This window comes from Hyperolius riggenbachi, chromosome 2, assembly GCF_040937935.1.
Source record: "Hyperolius riggenbachi isolate aHypRig1 chromosome 2, aHypRig1.pri, whole genome shotgun sequence".
Lineage (NCBI taxonomy): Eukaryota > Metazoa > Chordata > Amphibia > Anura > Hyperoliidae > Hyperolius > Hyperolius riggenbachi.
In genome coordinates, this window is record NC_090647.1 from 250,707,029 (window position 1) to 250,728,054 (window position 21,026).

A 21,026-nucleotide genomic window follows, 5' to 3' on the forward strand; every position below is an offset into this window, starting at 1 on the left:
GCTTTGCCCGGGTATGTATTTGGCTGGTGTTGGCTCCGCCTACTTTTTCTAACCCTAACACACAATTACTCACTGACCAAGTTTGTGAGCTTTGCGGTCTTTGGTATCAATAATCTGCATTGAAATGAAACAAATCTGATTGGGTGTGTGTGGCTCCACCCCCTTTTCTGAATTTGAACCCCAGTCACCCAATAACCAACTGTACCAGGTTTGAGGCCTGTGCCATTAATAGTTCAAGAATGGTAGCAATTAAATATTCCCCTTGAAAAACAACAGGTGAAGTTTGATTCACTTTTGTAGGCTCCACCCACTTTTCTGAATATTAATTTCAGTCACCCAGTGACCAACTGTGCAAAGTTTAAAAACCCTGCCATTAACAGAATGGCTGCAGTTTACATTTTCTCAGTGAAATTTGTATTTGTCTTCACCCACTGATGACCCGGCGTTGCCCGGGTATGTATTTGACTGGTGTTGGCTCCGCCCACTTTCTAACCCTAACGCACAAACACTCAATGACCAAGTTTGTGAGCTTTGGGGTCCTTGGCATCAATAATTTGTATATTCCCATAGAAATTAAACAAATCAGATAGGCTGTTTGTGGCTCCACCCCTCTCCAGCATTTGAACCCCAGTCAACCAGTGACCAACTGTAGCAGGTTTGAGGCATCTGCTATTAACAGTGTAAAAATGGCAGCAATTTAAATATTCCACTTGAAAATCAACAGGTGAATTTTGATTGGCTACTATAGGCTCCACCCACTTCCCTGAATATTAATCTCAGTCACTCAGTGACCATCTGGGCAAAGATTGGGAACCCTGAAATACACAGAAGGGCTGCAGTTTACACTTTTCCAGTGAAATTTGTTTTTGGCTCCGCCCACTTTTTGTAACCTGGACACAAAGTCACTACTCAATGCCCAAGTTTGTGAGTTTTGGGGTCCTTGGCATCAATAATTTGTATTTTCCCATTAAATGAAACAAATCTGATTCACTGTTTGTGGCTCTGTCCCCTTTTCTGAATTTGAACCCCAGTGACCCAATGACCAACTGTACCAGGTTTGAGGCTTGTGCCATTAACAGTGCAAAAATGGCAGCAATTTTAATATTCTCCTTGAAAAGTGACATGTGATTTTTGATTGGCATTTTTAGGCTCCACCCACTTTTCTGAATATTAATCCCAGTCACCCGGTAACCAGCTATGCTAAGTTTGAGAACCCTGCCATTAACAGTGAAGACGGGCTGCAGTTTACAATTTCCCAGAAAAATCTGTTTTTAACTCCACCCACTTTTTGTAACCTTGACACACAGTCACTACTCAATGACCAAGTTTGTGAGCTTTTGGGTTCCTGGCATCAAAATTGTGCTAATATAAGCAGTTTATCCAGCAAAGAAATCTGGCTGTTTTTGGCTCCGCCCCTTTACTGAATTTGAACCCCAAACACTTAAAGGGAACCTGAAGTGAGTAAAATTATTTAAAATAAACACATGACGTCGCTGCAAATGAATATTACATACTTACCTCACTGTCAGTTCCTCTCAGAAGCTCACCATTTTCTCCTTACAGTGATCACTTCCAGTTCTGACAATATTTTGTCAGAACTGAAATATACCAGTTGCTGTCAGTTATATATCAGCAGCTGTCAGTTACAACTGAATGTACAAGGTAATGTCCATGTTTCCCTATGGCTCAAGTGAGCGATATTACAGTTTAACAGTGTGATGAGCAGGAAGCTGTTATGGGGTAATGGCCATTTTTAAAATGGAGGACGGAGAATTCCATTGATCACAGTGGACAAATGGGACACGGGAGAGGAGAAAGAGATTGGGGAGTAGACTGCACGGGAGGTAAGTATGACCTGTGCATGTTTATTTTGACTTTTTATTTTCAGTTCAGGTTCTCTTTAACGACCGACTGTAGCAGGTTTGAGGCCTCTGCTATTAACAGTGTGAGAATGGCTGCAGTTTCAACATTCCCCTTGAAAATCAATAGGTGAATTTTGATTGGCTCTTGTAGGCTCCACCTACTTTTCCGAATATTAATTCTAGTCACCCAGTGACCAACTGTGTGAAGTTTGAGAACCCTGCCATTAACAGTGTAAGAAAAGCTGCAGTTTACATTTCCCCATGTAAAAAGTTAGTTGTTTTTGGCTCTGCCCACTATTTCTAATCTTGACATACAGTCACTTAAAGACCAAGTTTATGAGCTTTGGCATCAATAAGTTGCATTTCACCATTGAAATTAAACAAATCTGATTGGCTGCTTTTGGCCCGCTCCTTTCAGAATTTAATCCCCAGTCTCCCAGTGACTGACTGTAGCAGATGTTAGGCCTCTGCCATTAAGAGTGCATGAATGTCAGCAATGTAAATATTCCCCTTGAAAATCAAAAGGTGAATTTTGATTGGCTGCTGTAGGCTCCACCCACTTTTCTGAATATTAGTCCCAGTCACCCAGTGGCCAACTGTGTCACGTTTGAGAACCCTGCCAATAACAGAATGGCTGAAATCAATCTAACAAATCTGATTGGCTGTTTGTGGCTCCACCCCTATAGTGAATTTGGACCCCAGTCACCCAATGACTGACTGTATCAGGTTTGAGGCCTCTGCCACTAACAGTGTAAGAATGGTAGCAATGTGAATATTCCCCTTGAAAATCAATAGGTTCATTTTGATTGGCTGTTGTAGGCTCCACCCACATTTCTGAATATTCATCCCAGTCACCCAGTGGCCAATTGTGTAAAGTTTGGGAACCCTGCAATGTAAAAAATGAAGTTGTTGGCACTGCCCACTTTTTCTAACCTTGACATACAGTCACTCAATTATCAAGTTTATCAGCTTTGGGGTCCTTGGTATCAATACTTTGTATATTCCCATTAAAAAATATACAAATCTGGCTGTTTGTGGCTCCGCCCCCTTCCTGAATTTGGACCCTAGTCACGCAGTGTCCAACTGTACCAGGTTTGAGGCATCTGCTTTTACCAGTATAAGAGAATGGTAGCAGATGAAATATTCCCTTTGAAAATCAAAAGGTGAATATTTATTGGCTGTTGTAGGCTCCACCCACCTTCCAAAATCTTAATCTGTCACCCAATGACCAACTGTGCAAAGTTTGAGAACCCTGCCATTAACGTAAGAATGGTTGCAGTTTATATTTTCCCAGTAAAAATTGTTTTGGCTCCACCCACTTTTTGTAACCTTGACACACAGTCACTCAATGACCAAGTTTGTGAGCTTTCAGGTTCCTGGCATCAAAAATGTGTGAATGGAAGCAGTTTATCCACTAAGGAAATCTGATTGGCTGTATGTGGCCCCGCCCCTTTAGTGAATTTGGACCCCAGTTACCCAATGACCGACTGTAGGAAGTTTGAAGCCTCTGCCATTAACAGTGTAAGAATAGCAGCAGTTTAAATATTCCCCTTGAAAATCAATAGGTGAATTTTGATTGGCTGTTGTAGGCTCCACCCACTTTCTTGAATCTTAATTGCATTCACCCAGTGACCAACTGTGGCAAGTTTGAGAACCCTGCGATTAACAGTCTAAGAATGGCTGCAGTTTACATTTTCCCATTTAAAATAAACGGCTGAAATTTGATTGGCTGTTTTATGCTCCGCCCACTTTTCCTGGATTTGTAACCTCGGTCACCAAGTGACCAACTGTGCCAAGTGTGGGGACTTTGGCTTGATTACTGTGAGAATGGCAGCCTTTTACATTTTTTCCATTGACTTGAATGGGTGGAATCTGATTGGCTGTTTGTAGCTCCGCCCACATGTGCAGGGGGGCCGCGAGACCCCCAGAACCTATCATCCCAGGTAGTAAGGGATCTGTGTACCAAGTTTCGTTCAAATCGGTCAAGCGGTTTTCGCGTGATCGCGGCACATACACACACACATACACACACACATACACACACACATACATACATACATCCGATTTTATATATATAGATAATATTGTGACTTAGGTAATCAAAACATGATAAAGCATTGACGCACGAAAGCTTTAGCCAATCAGAACCTGGGATCCAGGGAAAGTCCAGATTAGGCAGCCATATTGCCTCCAACCCCTATAAAAGTAGAAGCTGAAAGCTCATAGTTTGCAGAAGCCCAGCAATCTCCTGAGAAGACACATGAGGCAGAAGCTACCTTCCCACAAGTGGTTCTAGATGCTGAAGAGATGACAGAGAAGGGGTAATATGCTTAATATTCTGGTGATTTACTTTATTAATTTTTCAGCATTAAGTTTTATTAAGATGTTAGCAAGAAGTTTTTTTAGAAGCTATTTTTTATGCTATTTCTTTAAGAAGATTACTACAAGTTTTACACAGCTATTATATACACAGCTATTGATACAGATGAGACTACTTTTGATCTTATTCTACATAACACAACCGTTATATTACTTTTTGAATGTACTTAGAAGATTCATAATTGCTTGGCTCTAAAGCCTTGATAAGATGGAATACTGTTATAAGGAAACACTACTTGGAACTGTTCATATTTTGTATATATGCTGTATGATAAGCAAATACAATTTTTTATATAAAATCATATACTGAGTGCTCTGATTCATTTCAAGGTATACCGTCAATCTATAATTACTGTTATAGAGGGGTTAGACCCCCATATGCCGGATTAATATGATAGCAACGCTTTAAGGGCTGGTCCTTTACTGAGTTAGCAATCATGAAAAGGCAAAAACCGCTCAGGTTTTTGACACCCCTTCTGAGGTAAGTAGCCCCTAGGGGCACTGTTTTCCCTTCAGGTACACTATAATGTGCCCACTAATGATACAATCTTGTGTACAATTTTTCAGAAATCTATGTAATAGAAGGTTAAACTGAGTGAATATATTCTTTGGATGAATGCTTTAGGTAGTCTCTTATATTGCATAGAAGTGGTAAGCTTGTACAATCAAGACTGTATCATTAGTGGCCACCTTTACAGTTATTTTCTGCTTAATCTAAGAATATATCCACTTTCACTTTCAGCCATCTTGATGGGCAGTGCCAGTACAATAGGATTCTACATATACAAGGCAGATCGAGGTGCCACACAATTGTCCAAATACCTACAGAACATGTGCCTACACCTGAATCTGCATTCAGCTACACTTTCTAGTAACCTATATAAATACGGATTATGGTATAGTAGAATATTTGGCACCTCCAGGCTGGTGTATTTACCTGCATCTGCTGGATTTTTATAAATTGGCCCACAGGGCTTGATTCATGAAGCTGCACTGCTGCAGCAGCGCGAGCTCCATGACAGCAGCACAACCTAAATCCAGGGAGGTACGCTACGCGTGGCCGTGTAGTAGCATAGTATGCCTTCCTTTGCTTACATAGCAACGCACACTCGCTGCTGTGAAGTATCGTGACTGCGATACTTCACTAGTGTGGCTGCTATTTTAATTAACATAGTTACTAGGTAATTATTGTAGTAACTGTTAATTAACCTACTAGCGGCCGCTCAAGGGAAGTATCGCGCTCCTGATACTTCACAGCAGCATTCAGCATTTAAAGGAGCACGCATTGCTATGGAAGCAGCGCACGTAACTAAGGAGGGCTTGCTACGCTGCACGACCGCGCACAGCGTGCCTCCCAACATTTAGGTTGCGCTGCTGTCATGGAGCTTGCGCTGCTGTAGCAGCGCAGCTTCATGAATCGAGCCCATAGTCTTTAAAGCCCACCTGAACCCAAAAGGCAAATTCTAATAACAATCAGGACGATGAGTATATAGTAGCAAATTGATGGACAGAAAACCCACTTCATAGGCCAAATGTACCTGCTAACTGCACTACAGCTTATTTTCTCTAAACTATTTCCAGTTTTATCTATTATCTACTTACGTCTATCATTTACATAGGTGTCGTCTGTATTACCTGCAATGATACAAGAAAAGGCATTTTTAACTTTGCTAAGAAGATATGTGAAGAGACCTCTGATCTGAAGCCCAGCAAAAAGCATTCACTCTAACAAACACACACGCACAAGTGCCACAATTAGGTTGCTAAAGTTATAGCACTCACATCAGCAAGGTAGTATACTGACCTTCAGATTTTACTTGTCTAATAAAACATGCAAAGGCTACTTATCAGCAGACAGTACCACTATACAATACTACTATAGCAGTGTTGATCTGCAACCAAAGCTGAATTATAAGGATGGGGGGGAGGAGGTGCAGTAAAGCTCCGTACACACATGCAAGAAGTATTGCCCATTGGGGATCTGCAGAAGATCTCTTGGGCAACAATTTGGGGAACCATGCAGACACATCCCAAGCCTTGAGGCTAGTGATGTCTTCTGTTGCTATGGAGAGTGGTGGAGGAACGAAGATTAGCGGACGACAGAGTGGCTTCAATCGGTCGGTGATGGGGGAGGGAGGGGGATACAGATCAGCAATTCTAAGGCATCGAGGGTCATTAAAGATCCAACAGGACGGACCCGTAACAATCCCTGATGCCTGAGCAATGTTAATCGTCTACCGCTGTACACATTTAAAAATCGGCTGAAACGGTCATTATCTGCCATTTCAAGACGACAGTTATCGCATATGTGTCCGTAGCTTTAGTATGGCCCTTCAACTCCAGCCAATGAAACCTGGTGGGTACATTCTTGTTCTTAGCAACACTCTGCCAAAGTGCATACTGCACGTATTCCAACAGCATGGCTATGTAGATAGTGGGTGATAAACTGGCCTGTCTGCAGTCCAGGCCTGTCACCTATTAAAATCATTTGAAGCATTATGAAGTGAGAAACATAACAAAGGAAACCAATGATGAACAGCAGTAATCCTATATCATGCAAAAATAGGGTAACATTTCACTTGTATAACTACAGCAATTAATCTCTTCAGTTTTCAAACATTTACAGAATGTTGTTAAAGAAAAGTGATGCAGCGCAGTGGTGAACATGCTAATGTCCCAGCTTTCTTGAATCATTCATCTTCCTGGTGTTAAACTCTAAATCAGAGGGAACATATACCGGTATATGTTTATTCTAGTTTACTCAGTATTTCAATTTAATTTCTATATTTCAATCATCTTTATTTTAAAAGCTTTAAATTAGTATTATTATGCCATTATTTAGTTATAAATGTTTTTGTCTGGCTTTTGTAGTATATTTTCACTTAAATATGAGTTATTTTTATAATAAACTAGTAGACCTAAGCCAGTTTAAAAATGGGCTCTAGGTCTGTCTCTCACCGCCGCTTGTCAGTGCACATGTGCGCGCACCCGTCCGGCTAACTGGCCCCATCCTCCTGTCCCAACGGTCCGTGCTGCGCACATGCACAGTAGCAAACAGCACGGACCCAGGGACACAGGACAGTTAGGTTTTATTAGGTAGGATGTTTGTTCATTTTGACAAAAAAATTGTTTCCAACCAATTAAATAATTATATTGGCTTTGATATCAAAGTCGTTATGGTATCTTCTGGATCGTGAGGTATTGATTAAATGAAAAATAAGAAATAACTATCTCTCATACAGCTTATTTTATTAAAGAAAACTTTGCCATCCTAAAGCACTAATAGCTTTCCACGGAAACCAAAACGTTAACATTAATTTTCTCAAAAAATATTTGTCACTGCCACTTCTACCTCAACAAATCGTTACTCAGCCAAAAAAGTATTGCCTGCGGCTAGTTTCACAGTGATCAGTTGCCTAAGCACATGTTATAATGAGTGTGAACTGCAATGAAGATTGGACATAGACTTTAATACAAAGCCTGCATGCAGTGATTTAGAATAACACAGTTACAACGCAGTACTGTGAACAGGCCCATAGAATTATATGGGCAGTGAGTCTATATGCAAAATTATTCTGCAACCCAACTGAGCACTGTGAACTAGCTCTTTATGTTTCAAAAAGATCATTTTCAACTTGGCAGTTTGATTTTACATAGGTCCATTCGTTTTATGTACTTATTTATTTTCAAAAGAGCTTTTAACTATGACATTGAAAGGTGTGTTAGACTGTAATATGCTTTGAACAGGTTACTCCACTCAGTTTCTGTTATATGTGTGAATGTTGCTCTCAAATTTATAATTTACTTATTTAATGTATAGAGCTGTGTGATATGTTAGCGCTTTACAAATAAAGCACAGTATGAAAATGGTAATGGTTGTGCAATACCCTGAAACAGCCTCTATGGAGGAAATTGCTTTAGGCTTACAATACTCACAGTTGGTATCCAAAGTTTCTGGTTCATTTCTGTTACTGGAAAAAGATCAGATAAACAATTGTCATAGACATACTGTAACTAAATAATATGCATATAATAGATTTGGATGGCACAATATATGGCACTTTATTCAAGTCATAAACTATAAGCTACAACAACTATATTTGCTTTAAAATGACAAAATAAGGATGATGCTGGGAGGACAGATCAGAGGCTTACCAAGACTATAAAGGTGCATCTTTAGTACACTTAGATGGTGTACTATGAATGGACAAGCACATAAGGTGGCATAGCAAAACATGATAATATTAATTAACTAGTGACCTTAGCCCGTTTAATAATGAGCTCTAGGTCTTCACCGCCGCAACCTGTCAGAACGCGTGTGTGCGCACACAAGCCTGGCCGGCCCCCTGGCTGTCCTGCTCCTGTCCCAACAACAGCTGTCCCTGCGGCACATGCGCAGTAGTGCAAATACAGGGACACACACACGGACATGGGACGCAGAGACACTTAGGTTTTATTAGGTAGTATATTAATAAGTGGATACATACAGGAGATCTCTATTGAGGCTGGACTTTAACAACGGATCATCAATCTATAATACAACAACAACAGCTGATGTCCTGATGTTGGAACAGGCGTATCACATTTTCTACACCAGTTAAAACACAGGAGATTAGTAGCTGAATGCAGCAGAATTTTTCAGCCAAATGCGTTTTCTTCTAGTGCTGCAGGGGACCTTCGGCTTCTCTCTATAGAATACGAGTACTATGTACATCATAGCCAAGACAAGCATGAAAGCATGCATGAACTCTCATTTGGTACAGGCAGTGACAGCCAAAATCATCATCAACAATTATTTTTGCTAGGAAAAACAGAATGTCTCACAAGAGACCCCTATAGAGGCTGGGCTTTAACAGCAGATCATTAGTTCATAATACAACATTTAGGCCTTGTTCACAGTAGTCAGTTGCATTGCAGAATAATTCTGCATGTCAACTCACTGCCCATACAGTTCTATGAGGCTGTTCACAGAAACAGGTGGTGTTATTCTAACTCACTGCATGCAGGCTTTGCATCAAATTCTATGTCCAGTCTTCCTTGCAGTTCGTACACATTTGAACCTAGCCTTAATATTGTGTTTAAGATGTGGCATAATATTTTTCCGATAAGCCCTCATGCAACATCTTGAGCAGCTGTGAGTACATCCATGAATCCCCATTTATTTCTGTGTTTGTATGGTCAGTTCTCACATGCAATAGACATGGGACCCTTGGCTGCTTTTGTGGTAAGAGTGTAATCAGTCACATATTATCCATAATTAGTAAAGCTTAATAAATATAACTAAGTTCCAAGAAAATTATTATAGCATTAATCCTCAGGATGACACAGTTGAATTGGAAAGTGTGTTTTCTCATAATGATATGCATGGGTAATTTTCCATACTTACCTTAATTGATCTTGACTTGTTTTCACAACCTCTGTACCTAAAATCAGCCAATTAATAAAATACATAGTTAACAGTTAATATTTCACTGACACATTTTCTCATGATAATGGAGCTAACTACAGATGCATTATTAAAAGCAATACCTTTCAAATAAGATAGGAAGCTAAGTGCAGACTTAAGATGATAAGAGTGTTTTGAGAGCTATAGATACCAAGGTGATAGTCACTGCGTAGGGACTGGAGACAAAGAGAATGCACAGAATTTTCCCAAGCTGCCACACAAAGTGCTGAACTCACAAACAAGATGGCAGTGTCTAAGGAGACGAAACAAATAAAACGTGGATGTGACAGATGAAAAACAGACAAATATAGAAGTATTTTTCTCCATACAAGTTTTTTTTATTCTACTTGTTGTATCATTAAATAGGTATGGGGTCAAAAGGTTGACCAACCTGCATAGGCGACACAAGGTTAAAGAAAATTTAAAGGGGAGGGGCCATGTAAAGTTTTCTTTTTTGCATACAAAGCATAAGGATGAAATGTACCTGAGTATCTCACATCTAATTCGTATCTGGAAAAAAAGAGAAAGAGAGATTAACAAAAATGTCGCTTCTGAGGTTCTAAAATCGATAAAGATCTTCCTTTACTACTGGATTTATATTAGTTAAAATGACCTGAGATTGTAGCTCCCCCTCAACAACTCAACAAGCCCAAAACAATGCCATAAACAGGACAATAAACCCAACCATCCCATTATAACATGACAAGACAGCTACAGGAGGAACTATCACAGGAATTCTTTGTGGCCTTAAGGTATACATATCAGGATCTCCAAGCAACCTAGTAAGTCCTGCGCATGCTTAGTAGAACAAAACGCTGATGCACGGAGGGGAAAAAAGCCATGCATGATCAGTTTTATTGTGTACGGGGCATCAATGGACCTTATTCACACATGCCCAGCCGGAATACGTTGAAACAGTACACTCGGATCTGGGAAATCCCTGGAATCAGGAAACCTCTGGCTTCCATCTGCTGAGATAAGTATCTCACTTTTACCACCCCCTCTTCCCAATTCGAGGCTTGCTTTAAGGAAGTGCAGTTTACTTGCAGTGTAAGTGAAATACAGTATGCGAGAAATATCTCAAAGGAACGCTTAACTATTGTAAAAAATTAATTTAACATATATCAATACATAAGCTATAATGTATGTAATTAGTGCTATTGAACTTACATTTACTGTACATTTCAGTATGCAGCCAGCTGTGAAAAAGAATTGTACAGCACCTGGAAAACCTCACATACTAATTTCTCATTTTACTCATGCTGAGCTTTCCATCTGCCATCACATTTCAGTAACAATCTCTACAGGTAAGATTATTTTGGACAATGGACTGAATTATCATTCATCTGTGTTATGATCGCTTCTGCAACGTTTACTGCTGGCTGCAGTGGTATTGCAACCCAAGCAGTTCTGATGTCATTACATGCATTTGCTTGCATAGTTTGGTTTGCACTTAAACTAGTTGCTGATTCCATCTGCAGTCGCTCTGAAGTTAATGACAGTTTAATATGCTTTTGTGTAAACAAACATTGTCTGCTGCAATGGAGTGGCAATCCCTTTCCTGCAGGCTGCATATCATTGTCTGCCTTTTCCTGCTGTCAGCCTGTGATTAATTACCATTCACTTGTGTGGGAATCTGCAGGTCTGCTCCCATTGGATGACCTCAGTATAAAGAACTGCTTCCTGCAATGCTCCATGGGCTACCATAGTCTCAGATTCTGTCTGTTACTCTGCTCGTGCCCCACCTCGTTCCTAGTCCGTGTGGACTGCGCTGACTCCTGCGAAGGGGTCAGCGAGTCCTCCTAGTTCTGCTCTTGTTCTAGAAGTTGTTCTCTGCTTGTCTTGTGTCATATATTGGTTCATCGCCAATATATACGCATACTTGCACGTTTTGTTATTTTCCTTGTATTCGTGTTACGTTGATACATCAGTGTCGCTGATATATACGTACACAAACTGTTTATATCCTGTGTTCAGTTAGTCAGCCTTCCAGCACGTTTTGGTAGTTTGTGCGTATCGTGATCACCCGTGCTGAGTTAGTATCCTGCTCCTGGTTCTGTTTGTGGATTGCGTTCATCTCTGCGTAGAGATAGCGAATCCTTCTGAGTCCTGTTCCCTGTATTGCTCCAGTCCTAGTCAGTGTTCCTGCTTATGTCATATATCGGTTCATTGCCGATATATACATATGTTAGTCAGACGTTACAAATAGTTTCATTGATAGCTGTAATTGTAATACGCTAGGAAAACATACTTATTGTATATTTGTCTGTGTTACATTCATCTATCTTGATCTTCCTATTTCCTGACTATCCTGTCCTGTCTTTGTGAGGCACGCCATCGCTGCAACGCATTGGCTGCCTCATTCCAGTCTGTCTTGTTGTGGACGCTTGCTGTCACTAAGTAGTGGCTAGTTAAGCAAGCGTTTATTCTGTCTACCTGTCCTGATCTCCTCAGTCCTGGTTTATGCGCTCAGCGCTACTTTGCGCTGAGACGTTATCACGAAAGTATTGTTTGTGGCTGTTCGGATCTGCACCGGCTCTGTGCACCACAATCTCCTATTGGAGTCAGTCCTCTCCTCCACTAAACTGGGGATATCCTGATTCCTTGTGCTGGTGTGTGTACCTCCTTCACGTCAGCTTATGTGTTGCATGCTGACTGTGGAGAATACACCTCCAAGCCTAACATTATGGTAGCCCCGTTACCAATCCCCATTGTGGGGGGGGGGGGGAGGGTTCCAGCAAAAATGACACTGTTTGTTATGGTTCCTGTTCCTTTAAGAAATTTGAGAAACTTAATTCTGAAACAGAAAATGAGTTTTTTTTCTGAATGTACCAGGTTCCTGGCCAATCCTGAGCTCCAGGCTACTCCTGTTTCAACGTGGGCCCCCCAGCTAGTTTATGTTTTGTTTAAGGGAAATTTGTTTCAGTGGGCTTACGATGTCCTGGACCATACCAATTTGAAAGAGAGACCGCTGGAATTTCTAGCGTTTGTGATCCATAACTGGCTGCGCAAAACTAACTTGCCTTACCCTTTTAATGAGCTCGTGGCAGCTTGTCAATCAGCTGCTCCTTCAATTGCTTGCAAAAATAATCAGCAAGCAGATAATTGTTCTGATAACTTTTCTTCTGCTTTGAATAAATCACCTAAGGCAGCAGGGTCTAAAGCCAAACGTAAACGCTCCAAAAGAAAAGCGTTACAATCAGCGGAGTCGTTGCCCTTAGCGACTGCGCATCAGATCGGTAATGAGACTCCGCCATTAGCAGATAATGAAATTCAGTCACCATTCAGGGGAGTCAAATGGACCTATGAAACTACTAATGAACTTTCAGCTAGCCAGGGAAAATAAAAGTTCTTGTTTAAATGAATTATCTGAATATGATTATGAAGATATATTACAGAGTATTGAACAGATCAATTTATTCGTGCAGCAAGGGAAATTTGCATACACTACAGTTCAACACTTGCTACAGGTATTGGAGATCCTTAGGAATAAGAAATCGGCCAATCGCCTGCTAAATAACCCAATATATGTTTCTGCCACAAACACATTTGCAAACTGTGATCAGCCTGAATGCTCAGCTGTTAAATATGCATGGGATCCTCCATTTGAGAAAGGAGAGATGGAAGCCCTGGTCTATGAATGGAAGAAAGATTCAAGTTCATTTTGTCAATTTTACAGTGCAAAAAGTGAATTAGTATTGAATGCATGCATTAAGTCGGCTTATAACCTAATAAAGACTGGTGTGTGTGGGTATGACTTTGTGGCTCCATTGATCGATGTGTGGAGAATGATTTTGGACGATTTTTATGCGATTCAATCAGTTGATACCAGGGAAGACACACTGTCAATTGGAGATTGTTCCACTTCCTCAGTTCCTGAGGGCTCGCCTGCTTCAGCACCTTTGGCTGATTCAGCGAGTGATTCAGAGCTCCTTTTGTGTGAAATTGAAGTTCCTGTAATTCCACCCTGTACCATGGATAACACAGTGCTACTTCCCAGTAAGACAGAAATTACTAATACTTCCTTAACCTTGCCCTGCACAAATTTCTCAGCAGAGGACCCAGATGTCCTGCTGACTTCTGAGTCCAGCCTAGCCAGTACTCATGACTCTTTGTTCATTGAAACAGACATTAGAAAATCTTTGCCTGCCTCTGCAAACACTTCTGCAGAATTTACCTGTGTTAATAAAGTTCAACTCCTGTCTGATCCAGCAGATGCCAATAGATGCACTACATTAGTTTCTGAGTCCCAGCAATCCTGTCTAGAAACCTCAGAACCCCAGCATCTGAATTTCCCAATTTTACAATTGAATAGTGATTCAGATGCACAAACATTGTGTCTTGATCTTCCTGTCTCTACACCTCGCTCTAGTTTCGTAAAATAGCTCAGAGCATCTGCTATGTGAACCTGAAATCATAGAATTATTACCTTGTTCAGAAAATGTTCCAGTAAATTTGCCCTGTACCATGAATTGTGCAGTAGATCTTTCCAATGAAGCTCAGGTCACAGAATCATTACGCTGTCCAGCAGGTGCTTCCATGGTTTTGCCCTGCGATATGGCCTGTTCAGTGATCCTGTCCAGTGAAGCTGTGGTCGCAGAGTCTAATGCTTCACCCAGTACTTTGGATACTTCAGATCCTCTAGTAGAGGAGTCTGAGGCACTGCTTACTTCAGTGGGTGTTGCAGTAGTATTTACTTGTTTAGCAGCTGTTTTGGAACTACAGTCTGCTCTAGTAAAACTTGATGAATCTCTGCCCAGTGAAGCAGAAGCTATTGAAACATTGTCTTTGTCAGCAAGCGTTTTTGATACCTTGCCCTGTACACAGTCTGATTTAGCTAAAGATGTTGAGTCCCTCTCTGATATCACAGTAGTCAGGGAACTTCAGCCCTGTCCTCTGAATGTTTCAGAAGTATTGCCCTGTAACATGGATAATTCTGACTCGCTGGAAAAAATAATAGAAATCTCAGAATTTCAGTCCGGGTTAATGAGTGTTTCTGAAACCCAGCCCTGTATCCTGGAAAATTCTGGTTTTCTGGCCGGTGTGGTAGAAGTTCCAGAGTCCCCTTCCTGTCCAGTGAGTTCCTCAGTTTTGCTTAGTTCAGTGGGGATTGCTGCAATACTGACTTGTTTTGCAGCCCCTCATGAGCTCCAATCCAGTGTATTTGATGAGTCTCTGTCTAGTCCAGAAGAAGCTATGGGAACCCTGTCTAGTTCGGTGCATACATCAGATTTGTCCTGTCTTGTAAATGCCCCTGAACATGATTTGTTAATAACCTTGCTGGAATCAGCGACATCTAAGTCTGCTCCTGCAGTTTTTAGTGAGAATCCAGTAACTGTGAAGTCTAGTCATGATGATTTTTTTTTGCCCAGTCCTAGTTTCGGTCCTGTCTTGACTGACTTTGAGGTTCGCAGTTCCTTGACATGCCCAGAGGTTTCTCTTGTGCCGGTGTGGCCAGATGTGCTTCGTATGCCAGAGTGCCCAAGTGTGTCTGTGTTAGCGTGCTCACATGCTTCCCTAGTGGAGACATGTTCTGATGTTGCCGGTTGGCTTGCATGCCCGGAGATGGTTCTGGTCCCTAAAAGCCCTGATCTTGATGTTTGTCCTTGTGACCCTGACTCTGGAGTTGCCCTGGGTTCCATAGGGGTTCTTGATAGTTCTCCATGTGAGCCTAAGGGGAGTTCTAACCTGTGGGGATCTCTTTGGAGCTTCCAAGTGTTCTGGGAGATCTCTGAGGAAACTTGTCCTGGTACCTTGGACTGGTTCAACAGTGGGTTTTGTGTTGGTAAGGACAGTTCCGGTGGGCATTGCAAAGGCTTTGGCGTTTTTGGACAGCCCCTGGAAGGCGGTGGGTATCGCTCAGAGTTTCTGGGGGCTTTTTTCTGGAAGTCGTGGTTCTGATGGGTATCACACTGAGGCTTGTAGTACTGACGGGCATGGTTCAGTAGGTTCTGGTTCCAATTGGTCTAGTTTTGGTGAGACTGATTCAGGAATTTAGTTTTGTCGGGCTGTTCCGACCTTCATGAATTATCAGTCAGATCAGTTTGCTGGATTTTCCACTTCTGATTTTTTGGTTTGGGTGGTTCAGGAGAAATATGTCAGTTTTTATAGGAGTCCAGAGGCCGCGTTTAAGGGGGGGGGGTACTGTTACGATCGCTTCTGCAGCGTTTACTGCTGGCTGCAGTGGTATTGCAACCCAAGCAGTTCTGATGTCATTACATGCATTTGCTTGCATAGTTTGGTTTGCACTTAAACTAGTTGCTGATTCCATCTGCAGTCGCTCTGAAGTTAATGACAGTTTAATATGCTTTTGTGTAAACAAACATTGTCTGCTGCAATGGAGTGGCAATCCCTTTCCTGCAGGCTGCATATCATTGTCTGCCTTTTCCTGCTGTCAGCCTGTGATTAATTACCATTCACTTGTGTGGGAATCTGCAGGTCTGCTCCCATTGGATGACCTCAGTATAAAGAACTGCTTCCTGCAATGCTCCATGGGCTACCATAGTCTCAGATTCTGTCTGTTACTCTGCTCGTGCCCCACCTCGTTCCTAGTCCGTGTGGACTGCGCTGACTCCTGCGAAGGGGTCAGCGAGTCCTCCTAGTTCTGCTCTTGTTCTAGAAGTTGTTACTCTGCTTGTCTTGTGTCATATATTGGTTCATCGCCAATATATACGCATACTTGCACGTTTTGTTATTTTCCTTGTATTCGTGTTACGTTGATACATCAGTGTCACTGATATATACGTACACGAACTGTTTATATCCTGTGTTCAGTTAGTCAGCCTTCCAGCACGTTTTGGTAGTTTGCGTGTATCGTGATCACCCGTGCTGAGTTAGTATCCTGCTCCTGGTTCTGTTTGTGGATTGCGTTCATCTCTGCGTAGAGATAGCGAATCCTTCTGAGTCCTGTTCCCTGTATTGCTCCAGTCCTAGTCAGTGTTCCTGCTTATGTCATATATCGGTTCATTGCCGATATATACATATGTTAGTCAGACGTTACAAATAGTTTCATTGATAGCTGTAATTGTAATACGCTAGGAAAACATACTTATTGTATATTTGTCTGTGTTACGTTCATCTATCTTGATCCTGCTATTTCCTGACTATCCTGTCCTGTCTTTGTGAGGCACGCCATCGCCGCAACGCATTGGCTGCCTCATTCCAGTCTGTCTTGTTGTGGACGCTTGCTGTCACTAAGTAGTGGCTAGTTAAGCAAGCGTTCATTCTGTCTACCTGTCCTGATCTCCTCAGTCCTGGTTTATGCGCTCAGCGCTACTTTGCGCTGAGACGTTATCACGAAAGTATTGTTTGTGGCTGTTCGGATCTGCACCGGCTCTGTGCACCACAATCTCCTATTGGAGTCAGTCCTCTCCTCCACTAAACTGGGGATATCCTGATTCCTTGTGCTGGTGTGTGTACCTCCTTCACGTCAGCTTATGTGTTGCATGCTGACTGTGGAGAATACACCTCCAAGCCTAACAATCTGATAAACACCACACATCTGCTACATAATGGACAAAGGAGGACAAGACTATGGGCAGTCTCACAAACACCCTACGGTGAGACCTGGAAGGTAGGGACTTACTACTGGGTGCACTGTGAACCTGGGACACTCTAACATGGACATTGGAGTACTGGGACAAACCGGTGGGGGTACGGAGATGCTAGGACACATTTTGGTGGTCAGGAGAAAGTTGAAACTTTGTGGAGTATTATAAATATATGGAGCACTAACAAGGTGCACTACATAGCTAGGATGGACTTCTCCCATGTGGCCTTTCCCACTTTTGCGGCACATATATACAGACATACATCACTTTGGGCTGAACACTCCTAGAAAGTTCACTGGTATGTACATCACTACCACACCGCCTAGAAATATATATATGTATTTTTTTTGAGGATAAACTTACTTATACAGCATTCTTTGCAGTGCTGAAATAATCTAAATGTTGGTTGATGCATAGCATATTTATAAATCTACCATCCAGGCATTATTTTTCAAGTACTTTATGTGCTTCAAAGCCACAGGACTTTGAAATATCAAACAAACCATGCTATGTGCTGTAAAGATCACCTCTCTCTGAAAAGTAATACTGTATATTGGAGGCAATCTGTATTATGTACCAGTGTCTATATTTTGTGTATACCAGTATTATGTATTCTGTACTCCATATTTGTTTCTCTGTACACTGTACAGTGCTACAGAATATGCTGGCGCTTTATAATAAAATCAGTAATAATTATTATAATAAGAAGATACTTACGTTTTACCTTGCCTGCAGTCTGTGCGAACCCAATTTTCTGTGCAAAAATATATATGAAAGTAAATAAGTTCTTGGCTGCATACAATGGAACAATAAAAACAGAGGCACAAGAACTGCATACAGTTTGGTATTTGTATGCTGCAAAATTCAATATTAAGCAGATACAATTGAGCTCATAAGTTTGCATACCCTGGTAGAATTTGTGAAATATTGGCCTTATTTTTTTTACCATGCCAGAAATGTTCTCTTTCCTTCGTAGTTAGTGGCTTTGGTAGTTAGTGATTTATTATCACACAATTGTGTTTTTGGTTGTTTTTTTAAGTTAACATGATGAGAAGTGGAAGCAACCAAATGGACTTAATCAAAAATTGCATACCCTTGAAGTTTTGGCCCAATAATGTACACACAAATAAAAACAATAGTTAAATATTAAGGGTAGCTGTCCATACCTGTGAATTGTTTGCTAGTAATTATAGTAGTCTGTGTGTAAAATGTCAGTGAGATTCTGGGCTCTTGACAGTCACTGCATATTTCAGCCATCAGAAAAGCAAATGAACGAACAAGAGACCTGAGAAAAAAAGTTGTTCAACAGGAACAGGAAAAGGATATAAAAGCACATCCAAAAAATTGAGAACGCCAACCAGCAGTGCTCAAACTCTCAAAAAGACACCAAGCTTTGTCACAGAACAGCCCACTTAAAATATGCAAAACATCACCTAGGCAATAGTCAAAACTTCTGGAAAAAAAGTAATTGGGAGCAATGAGACCAAAATGTAACATTATGGTTATAACCATAGATGCTTTGCTTGGAGAACAAGGCCTATAAGGACATATAATCCTTCCTGTGAAGCATGGTGGTGGATCTTTGTTGTTCAGGGTGGCAGAGGGCGGTGTGCACGCTGATCCGGGGACCGCCACAGGCTTGGTTAAACAGTGATAACCCCATGAGGTTACCACTCCACAATTCAGCAGAACGCTCTGTTCAACCAAGCCTGCAGTGGTTCCCAGATCAGCATCCACACGCACCCGGAGAGGTCCTAGCCTGGTGAGCGGGAGTCCGGTGTTTTGAGGCACAGTATGAGCATCCCCGGACCTGTAAGTTGATGGCTGATGGTGGTTGCCTCGGTGCGAAGTGAAGACACTTTGCCATACAGGCATTACCATGGTTGCTTTATACTAATGGGAACTTGGTACCGCTGTATAATCGGCGTTGCAAGGCTGCATTGACTGTCCTCTAGTTCCCCCACTCTGGGGCCACTTAGGTACCTGTACCTGTATGAGTGTGATGTAAGAGTGATTGTTGTGTGACAACCATATATTCGGAGCGCTCTGTCTGGGGCTTTTAGTGGTTTTTAATGTAATGTTATGATTGGTGAACACACCTACTTTGAAATAAAGTTGGCAATTTTGCAATTTGCTCACAGTATACACTGAGTGATTGTCACTAGATTGCTGTGGTCGCTTGTTGACGTCACTCCCGCCCCTTTATTGGAGGCGGTCTATAATCAGCATTTGAAGTGAGGTTGAGATATCCAGTGTAATTTTGTACAATTCGTAACCGTGGCTGACAAGATGGCGGACCAGACCACATCCGTGAGACCCCCTGACAAGTCTGCCTTGCCAGCTGCTGGAAGATATATGGGCTGTCCTGAAGAACCTCCCGATAAGACAGGATATGACCCAGCAGACAGAGCTAATCCTCTCCACCATGCGGTCTGAGATTGCCACCTTAAAGGACCACTATTGCGAAGTAGGCAGTTAAAGAGTGAAAATAATGTAATAAAAAGTGCTTAATTTTTACAATAATTGTGTATAAATGATTTAGTCAGTGTTTGTCCATTGTAAAATCTTTTAAATCCCTGATTTACATTCTGACATTTATTACATGGTGACATGTTTACTGTTGGCAGGTGATGTAGCTGCTGCATGCTTTTTTGGCAGTTGGAGACAGCTGTAAACAGCTATTTCCCTCAGTGCAACAAAGTTCACAAACAGGAAACTGCCAGGAGTACTATGGTCCTCAGAGTTTCTTGTGGGAGGGGTTTCACCACAATATCAGTGATACAGCGCCCCCTGATGGTCTGTTTGTGAAAAGGAATAGATTTATCATGTAAAAGGGGGTATCAGCTACTGATTGGTATAAAGACTGTTTTGAACTGACTGTTTTGGGCCAGTCCATCTCCGCGTGGGGGAATCTCAGGGTTTTCTTTGTTTTCAACAGCATTTCCTGAACAGCAGTTGCAAATTCTAAATGCCAAAATAGTGTGCAAGTGAGTAGGGAGGCCGGCTGGTATCTTACTATTTTGGCAGTTAAACTGCTGTTCAGGAACTGCTGTTGAAAACAAAGAAAACCCTGAGAATCCCCCATGAAGAGATCGACTGGCCAAAACCTGTCGGTTCTGTCAGGTTTTAACTGCCTACTTTTTTCGTGATAGTGGTCCTTTAATGAGGACATCACTGATCAGCTGTCTGCCGCTGAGATAGATATCACTACGTTACAACAAGAAGTCTGGCAAGAGGCATGCTGTACTCAATAGTGTTGACATGATACAACTGGACCATCTGCACTCTCCAACCTCTATCAATTAAACTACTCACCCCTCGCCAATGGGCTCGAACGCGGTGGCAGCCCCAGGACTGCCTAACGCCAATTGGCGTCAAGTCCTGGAGCTGCAGTTTCCCAGGGAAGGACATGCGAGATCGTTCCCTGCCCGTTCACGGAGCGGAGCTAGCAGGCTGTTTGTAAACGAAAGGGGAAAGAAATCCCCTTTGTTTACATGTGTACAGCGCTGTCGGAGACCTCTGATTGGTCGGGGATCACCGTCCTCTCATAGGCTGATGCCTATGAGAGGTGGAACAGGATGTATCGCCGCCCTGTTCAAATTCAATGAACGGAGGGGAGGGAGGGAGGGTGAAACAGCCTATACAGGCTGAAAAAAAAAACTGCTGCCACAGCGATCGGACACCACTGTCCCCAAGGGACAAAAAAAAGAGACGAGTCCGATTGCTGGGCTCCATAGCTGGGCTGTACAAGAGGCTGAAAAGCCTGCACAGCCCAGAGCAACATAAAAC